Source organism: Zingiber officinale, chromosome 7A (assembly GCF_018446385.1).
Source record: "Zingiber officinale cultivar Zhangliang chromosome 7A, Zo_v1.1, whole genome shotgun sequence".
Lineage (NCBI taxonomy): Eukaryota > Viridiplantae > Streptophyta > Magnoliopsida > Zingiberales > Zingiberaceae > Zingiber > Zingiber officinale.
Window position 1 is genome coordinate 104,173,349 of NC_055998.1, and position 9,354 is coordinate 104,182,702.

The window sequence follows — 9,354 nt, forward strand, 5'->3', positions numbered from 1 at the left end:
CATTGTCTATATCAGGTGGCTCAAGACCTTGGCCACGTGATCATTTTACCAGATATTGTAGTCTCTATCTCGTATTAGAGGGTTTGACTTTTTATCAGCATTTGTCAAGGGACATATATAGGATGATTATGAGGGTGATGTTGATGCGCTTTGGATGAGTAGACTCTTAGTCAAGAGATTGTGTGACCCTTTGATTTTGGATTGGCAGTCCTTTACTATGGATATTTGATTATCAGAAAGGATGAGATGATGAGATCTGACAGACTTTTTTAGGATACATTTAGTTTGTTGGCAGTAGGTGTTGAGGGTTGGATGCTTTCCTTTTTCTCTATCTTTGTTTAGGAGACTATCTGGTATGATTGATTGATGTTGAGGATGATTTTGATTGATGGTTATTGGGATCAGGTGTGGTGATATGTTATCTTTTGAGGATCTATTAGTGGATATTTGATTTGATGATCTATTATTTGGTGTTTGATGTTGATAGTGACATGAGGAGTGACATGTCTGTAATATTATGGATTTGACGATTGGTAGTTGGTGATTAGACTTGATGAGTTATAGTTGGTGATCAGGTCACAGATTTGTCGGGGATCTTACGGTTGAGAATATCTGTTGTATGGATATCATGAATCCTTGGTTTTATCATTTAGGTTTACAGTGACCTAGATATTTTTATGGACTCGATGTACTTGGTATCATTAGGGTGTTTGGATCGGTTTTCATTGTCTTTATTGGTAATGTTGTGATCTATTCCCGATTTGAGGTGGATTACGTACACTATCTTTGCATAGTTTTAGAGATGTTTTGACGGGAACAGCTATAAGTGAAGTTAGTAGTACGTATTATGATTGTCTTTTACGAGTTTTTGAGACACGTTGTGTTTAGTAGAGGATATCTGTGGATCTACAGGAGATAGAGGTTGTTATCAGTTGGGAGTAGTCATAGTTTATACGGAGACTCGTTGTTCCTTTAGTTTTGCTGGATATTTCCAGAGTTTGATTGAGGGTTTCCTCAGCATTATACTGTTGACGGGACTGTTCAGGATGAGTATGGAATTTTCCTGGATAGACGCTTACGAGATCAGTTTTGGGAGTTGAAACGAGAAGTTGTTAACTGCACTATTTTAGTTGTACTTCCTAGTGTAGACGGATTTGTACTCTACACAGATGTATTGTACCTCAGATTTAGTGCAGTTTCGATGTAGCATGAGCAGGGTAGTCTTGTGCTAGTAGTTAGAATTCTCAGGTAATGAGAATTAGATTCTCTTTCTTCGTGGGAGATTATGTGTGTTTCTGAGTCACTTCTTGTCCGAGAGGAGTTACTGCAGGAAACACATTGATCTGGATTTGCGATACATTCGGATGACTTCTGATGTATGGAGAAATTTGGAGCATTCCTATTGGTGGAATGACATTAAGAAAGACATCGCAGATTTTGTAGCTTGATGTCTAGTGTGTCAGCAAGTGGAGGCTGAACATCAGAGATTAGTAGGATTGCCTCCGTTGATTTGGATACTCGGGTGGAGTTGGGAGCATGTTATGACGGATTTTGTTGTGGGATTATCCAGGAATTGGAGAGGATATTTTGGTTTGGGTAATCATTGTTTGGCAATGACTTGCTCCCGAGCTATCTATTTGTAGGATAGATTCTTTGGATTGAGTAACAGGATCATATTGTAGAGAGATTACCGGATCCTTATGGTATATCTCTGAGGGTTGTATTGGATGGAGATTAGTGATTTCGTGTCATGGTTTTGATTTTGGTTACAGCAGACTTTGGATTAGGAGTTTCACTTTAGTATAGATTTTCATCTCAGACTGAGGGATAGTTTGAGCGCTTTATACAGGTGTTGGAGGATTTATTGATAGTAGATTTTGGATTTTAGAGGTGTTTGATTTATCCACAGTTGGTTAGATTGCAGAGTGGGAGTAGCAGGAGCAGAGTGAGCTCATAGCTCCCAGAGTCATCACTATTCACTTGGAGTTGGATTGTCATGTTTGGAGATATGTTTATGATACTAGGGTTGGAGATTTATTTATGATGTTATGATGAAGTAGCGGACGAGGATGCTGATTGGATGTTACCCTTGGATGAGGATCCCTGAGTTGACAAGTAAATTTGGGGACCAAATTTTTATTAGTGGGGGAGAATGTAAGATATCGTAAAATTAAATAATAAATATTATTGGACGAAAATTCTTATTGGATTTTTCCAGAATTTTTAGAAATTTTCTGGGAATTTTTTCGGAGCTCGTAAGACGAGTTTTGAGGGGATTAATTACGGGTACGGATAAAGCCTGTTTGGGATACCCGTTTAAGTGAGGAATTGTTTATATTATAAATTCCATTTTGTTTTCTTTTTATTTCCCAAACGCCCGAACCCGAGCCTTCCTCCTCTCTTCCCCGATCTCCCCTCTCTGCCTTCTCTCTCTCTCGCGGGCGAATTGGAGGCGACGGGAGCAGAGCTTCTCCTTTGGCGATCATCCTCGTTCGCCGGAGCTTGCTGGAGCACGGCGGAGCCTAGATCTTCTTCGGCCGAGGGGTTCTGTCCGGTGAGTTATGCGGCCGAGTGTCGACAGCGAGGCGGCTAGGGCACGACAGGTGCTCGATCCGTGTCATCTCTAGCCTATCGACCCTTCGTTCTTCCTCCACGAGTTGTTCACAGAGCGTTCCGTGTCTCCCTTCTCGTTGGATTTGGATCGAGCGACGCCACCGAGGAGTGATCTTAGAGGTAAGGCATCGTCGGATCTTTGGTGGATTCAAGGTTTAGCTAGGATAGGTTTCTTCTCTGTATTGACCCTTTCTTTTTCGGACCTGTGCCCTAGGTTTCAACCTTCGACTCCGATCAATTGGGGTTGCACGGAGCTGTGTCTGGTGTTGTGCTTTGGTCCAGCGACTCATCTGGTTGCTAGTGGAAATGATCTTGGCAAAGGATCAACAGAAGGGGGGCTGTGAGGAAGAGGTAAGATTAGGGTGTTGTGATCTTTGATTTCCATTGTTTGAACTCTTCACTTGATCCGATCCAATGAGATGAGGTGGAGTGTTCATTGTGGATTAGGAGGTTGGATTGAAGGGGGCAGCATGTTTACTAGGGTTTCGGTCAGGAGTTTCCAGCAGCCTACAATTCCAGCTCTTCAACTGTGGGTCAACAAAATTTCATCCGGTTTTAGGTGAGTTTTTGAAGGTTTATTACATGTCTATGTTTGAGATGATTAGGGTGATGTAGGTTGAGTTGATTATGGGTTTGATAAGTTGGTTTGGACGAATTATTGTGGATTAAGGTTAAAGTTTTACTTCTAGAGGTGATTTCATTTCTACATTGGTTTGGATTAGTAGAGATGGGTTGTAGAAATTTAAATTCAAGTTGTATTGGATTTGGATCATTAGGTAGAGTTAAATATGATTGTTATTGGTATGTGTTGGATTAAATGATGGATTATGTAGGGTGGATGAATATCATGATTTCATGTTTGTCATTGGGATCATTAGATTGATTATTAGGTGTGGGATGTTTAGTTTATGATTGGAAGGATTTATGATGAGTTGGATTAGTGTTTGATTGATGATGAATTATATGAGTTGGATTTAAGATGTGTTGATTTGGGGGATTGATTAGAGACCTTATTTGAGTAGGTGATCCTATTGGGTTAGGAATTGTATTTAGCTATTTAATTCATATGAGTTTAGCTAAATAAAATATATATTAATCTATGCAGGATTTTGATTCGAGGCAAGCATCTCGACGTGGGGGCTATATTTGGCACGATCTATATCTAAGGCGGGTATTTCTTCCTTGGCCTCTTTATAGTTTCTTTGAAACTTAGTGCATGGTTATTATTGGATGAATTAGGCTGCTTTATCTTCTATCATGATCGGTTGCTGTTTTTCCTGCATGATACTTATGCTTGACCCTTGTGATGATCTATTTAATTCATATACAGTCTCTACTCTTGATATCTACTCTGTTGTGATTACACGTGTAGAGTATGTCTTGTAGGGATTGTCGGGTTGTTGGTATTACCCTGCTGATTGGGCATATGAGGTTGACTGTACATAGGTGGAGATGTGTTATAGGAGTCATCTTGTTGACCGTGCATTTACATGGGGGTGTACATACGTATTTGTCATGTACTTTTGGAGGAGTTGTGTTGATTGTATGGTTGGGGTATATACACATGTCTGTTGTGTTTTTATTGGAGGATACATGTTGATTGTGCTTATACTTTTGTGTACATGTGTCTGGTGGGATTATTGGAGATTTTTGGTTGATTATACATGTGTAGTGTGTACATATGTTTGGTGGGATACGTGGAGGTATCATGACGATTATACTCTTGTCGGAGGTATTTATGAGGTTTGGGGTTGTTGCATGGATGATGATTATATATATATATATCATGTTCATCATTCATTGCATCTGATGACCGTTGTCTCCCTTGTGGTGAGAGAGTCATCAGTTGGTTTGGTTTAGCACCGCACACTCGGCCACTCATGGGTAGTGGTAGTTGGAGCAGTTGCTGCTAGTCCTGTCGTGCCACCCGGTCACGAGGTTTAGTGAGATCCGGCGTTGTGACCCTGATATGTAGTTAGATAGCTACTTAGCTGATCGTCCCTCGACCCCTATAGTGGTGGTCTGGAGGGTAGTATGGATTGTCACAGACCCAAGCCTCTCGGCCATACAGGGTCGTGGTGTCTAGAGAGGTGGCGGGGTGACCATGGAGCATGCATGCAGTATTTTCATTTGATCGCGGTGCATCTGCATTTGCATACATGCCTAGTAGATACTAGTTGCATGTGATTGTCGTTGTTGCACTTGATTGAGATATGGTTGTTGCATTTGGTTGCCATGCTGCATACATGTCATTTATTTTACATGTATATGCAGTCGTACTTATATTGCACAGGTGTCACGGGTATATCTGTTGCAGATCCAGTGAGTTTACCGATCTTTGTACCTTGCGTCGATTTCAGATTGGGTATGTATTTACCATTATGTCAGCAGCGGTTTGTGCAGTTTGTAGGTTAGTTATGATTATGTCTGGTTATTACGTTAGGTAGGTTCAGATGCGTTGATTATGATAGTATGATCATGTTCTTTATTCCCTACTGAGACTGTATACTTGTGATCTCCATGTTTTATGTATAGACCATGCACTATCTTTTCTATTACCCGCTGAGTTACCTATACTCACCACCGCATGTATACTTTTATGTTTTCAGGTAGCCTGTAGATGGTTGGTGTCGCTCGGAGTATCCTGTCTGCCGGGTCCTACGTCACATCTGAAGATCGTGATTGTTTTCTCTTGTATATTCTTTTCTTATTTTTGGCATTGTATTTGTGTATAGCCATGTGGCTATCCTATGTTTTTGGTGTTGTATTTGTGTTTAAGCCGTGCCGGCATGCGTTGTATCTATTTGTCTTGTGTGGGCTTTCCGTTTCGTTTTTCCGCTGTGTTGGTTTTTAGTGCAGCCGTGTGGGCTGTTTTATATATAACTGCGTGGTTGTGATTGTTTCATTCCAGCTGTGTGGGCTGTTATTATAACTGCGTGGTTGTGTATATAAATATTCCAGCCGCATGTGGCTGATGTATTGTGCTTGTAGTGATGCTTCATATTGTCACTGGTACATGGGAGATTTTGCCGGATTTTTGTCTGGCAGGGACTCCTTTGGGGCGTGACAGCTAGGCGCGTGCGGTTGATTCTACCGTTAGCGCGAAGAAGAAACGCACGGGCTAGTTAGGGCTTCGGGTGGATTTGGGGGGGGGGTATATTAAAGGAGTGGGAAATTTAATTTTGGACTTGTAAAAATTAAAAGTAATGGATAGATGGGAAATTAGAAGTATAATTACTTCATATATATATCTGGTTCATCTTTTTTATTTCGCAACAAAAAAAATTATATATATATATATATATATATATATATATATATATATATATATATATATATATATATATATATATATATTTTAAAGTTTTTACTTTATCAAAATTAAAATACCGAAGTAAAAAATTATTAAAAATTAATAGTGAAATCCTTATTTTTTTTAAATTCTGAAGTAAAACATAATATTTTACTTCACTAGTATTATTAACGAAGTTGATTGTTATATATTACTTCGTAATTAACAATCGCCGAAGTAAAGAGTGGCGAAGTAAAAAGCCAAAATTTTACTAGTGTTAATTTGATACAATAACCCTATGAACACTACTTTTATAATTCTTCAATATAATTAATACAACTAATCTATTTTTATAATTAATCACATAATGTAAACTAGATTAACTAAGCACATGATGATTGAAATAATAGGATAGGTAAAAAATACAAAACATGCATTCCATTAATTTAATCAAACAAGGGAATGATATGAATCGAAATCTCATTTTGGGCGATAATGGTTGAGAAACTAGTTAATTAGGCAAAAGTTTTTGGATCATGTGGCAGCCCATCATCCATCTATGTAACTCAACATCCTAAAGTCACGAAGGCAATATTGAACTAACCTAGAAGATGGATCACTTAGTTAGGCTTCAATTAAAGTTAATTCAGTAATTGATCACATAGCATTTTTATATTTCCCAAAGGGTATCTTTATTTTTCTATTTTATCCCTCCCGTCAATCATTGTAATATTATATTCAAATAATAACACCACTCTGATATTGAGTGGTACTGATTTTCAAAATTAACATTATAGTATTATTATATTTTAAAAATTAACACCACTTTAGTATTGTATTACTAATTTTTTAAATACAACACTATATTAAAATTATTCTTTGAAATATAATATCATAATGGTATTATTCTTTGAATATAGTACCATAGTGATAGATGTGAAAGATAAAATAAAAAATAAATATATTTTTGAGAAATCTAAACGTTAGATGTACTTTTGAGAATTCAATAATTTTAGATGCACCTTTAGTCAATTGCCAAAGTTATTTGTAACCGGTTTGGCTTCATATGAATCATCCATAACCTACCTATTTTAACAAATATATCCAATAATTTAATTGTGAAATAAATATATGTTTATTTGATTCAAGCATGCATGAAAGACAATGATTAATTGTCAGAGCTTACCACTAATCTTGCTACGTGACCCTTGCTTCATCAAACACTTAGCCACGGCTTGTAGTTAAATAATACTCCATGCAACAATGACGCATTACAGCAGGAGAAAAAGTGACTAGTAGGTGGGTTTAGACTTTAGAGACCTCCAATCACCAAACTTTAATTATCAACTAATTGCACGAACCAAACTCCTTTTTTAAGCTAGGGGAGGCTAACTATTTCAACATAAGGGAGTAACTCATGCGTCATTAGGAACTTAAGAATGGATTAAATTAAGCAAATATTAGGGATTAGGAGGACAGGAATACGAGTGAAGCAGATAATCGGTGATGTGAAGATAGCGTCTCATAGAATTAATCTTTTCTGCATGACTACTTTTTCCTGATTTGCTCAGACAAGTCTCACCATTACGCATTTCTTTAAAACCAATTGGGATAGATTTAGTAAATCCATGCAAAATCTAGCGTTCTATTTGTAGATAATTGAATAATCCCAGTGGATTAGATAGTGTCTTCTAGAAAAGTTTAATAATAATAATAATAATAATAATAATAATAATAATAATAATAATAATAATAATAATGACTACACAATCATTTTGACAGTCTTCCAAACCAACAAAATTAAATAAAAAAAGAAAAGAATATGCAATTGAGTTCACAATTTATTAATTTGCATATATAATTTTATCAAACATTCAATGTTTTCTCGATTGTATCTGTTTTAGTGCATTATTTTATCCCGTGCCTTTAAAATTGTAATATGGAGAGTCAATTTAATTATAATTTTGTCCAATGTCATTATGGAAACAAGAATAATAAGATATTCACTCTTGGCTGAACAAATAGCACAGTTTATATAGGAGCTAGATTCCCAACTAGTATTAGTGCAATTGGTCCCAAGTCAAATTGATTGAGATTTGTGTTTTGATATTTTAGAAATATGTTTAGATGTGTCAAGTAGATTACAATTGATTGAATATTTGGTAGTGCACGAAATTTGAATGGGTTGAGTTCAATAGGGCATTTGACATTGGAGAAATGTAACAGAGTGTTTGATAATAGAAAAAAAATAATAATAGGGGTTGCTAGTGAAAATTTAGACAAGTTGAGGTTGACTTAATACAATGTCATTAATGAAGGTCTAGCAAGTCAAGATTGGCTAAATACTAAGTAAGAAAAAAAATTATAGAGGAATGAACTTTAGGCAAATTGAAGTCTCGACGGATTAAAACTGACTCAATGCTTGGCAAGTGGAAGTGATGTGTTGATCAATAACGAAGAAAATTAATGTGCAAGTAATGTACATTTAGTCCATAAATCATGGTTAAAAATTATCTTTGAAAACTATTTCAAAATCATTTTGAAAAATTTTGGTGAAGTCTATTTGTTGATAGGAATCATCATTAATTAGGTTAATACAGAGTTAGAGTGAAACATTGAAATTTCAATGGTTTCAAACTTTCTACCATTTTTTGAAAATAAGATATATTTTTATAGAAAACTATTTTTTCCCCGATAGTATTTGATATAAGTAATGTATATATAAAATTTTATGATTTTTGAAAAATATAGAATTACTTGTGCATTTCTAAAATTCAATCTAAAAATTAATATTTCAAGTTTTAGCTCAACGATCGATTGATGTTTGCTACTAATCGGTTGTTGCATGTATCAATCGATTGGTAATAGTTACCAATCAATTGGTAGTTATAGTTTTGGCTGAAATGATTTTGTTTTAGTCGATTAAGCCATGATTAGGTAATGTAATTATCCCTAACCCTCTGATATGCTTGGATAAGCATTCAAAGGTGATTTTCATGATAAAAATGAAAAAGAGATATTAAAAAGAGAGAATATGGAATTGAGGAGGAGGTTTAGATTCAAAGTTTTTAATCCCATGACTTAGATTTTGGGAATTTTTAAAAGTTTAGGAACTCTAAATCCTTGTTAGTGTAATGATAGAAAATATAACATGCTTTGAGAGGGAGATCCACCTTAAAGGAATGAATTGGATCTGAAAGGATAAAAATGAGGATTTGAGAAGGAGAATTAGATTCAAGATTGAATCTTTTACCTCATGACTTGAATTTTAAAATTTTCTAAAGGTTTAGAAACTCTAAATCATTATTCGTATAATGGTTAAAGATGAGGCATGCTTTGAAGAGGAGGTCAACCTTAAAAACATGATTTGGGTAAGAAAGGAGAAATTTTGAGGGTGAGTGAATGTTGAAGGATTGAATGCTCAAGGTTAAGCATTGGAGACAATGGAA

The 9,354-nt window shown here is 36.0% G+C and overlaps 1 long non-coding RNA gene across 1 annotated transcript; it reads left to right on the forward strand.

Annotated features, from left to right (window-relative positions):
• Positions 1-2,384: 2,384 nt before the first annotated feature.
• Positions 2,385-3,781, forward strand: LOC122000335. Its single transcript, XR_006117089.1, has 4 exons — positions 2,385-2,733; positions 2,828-2,964; positions 3,061-3,172; positions 3,719-3,781. It is a non-coding gene; the product is annotated as an uncharacterized LOC122000335 (long non-coding RNA).
• The last annotated feature ends 5,573 nt before the right edge of the window (positions 3,782-9,354 follow it).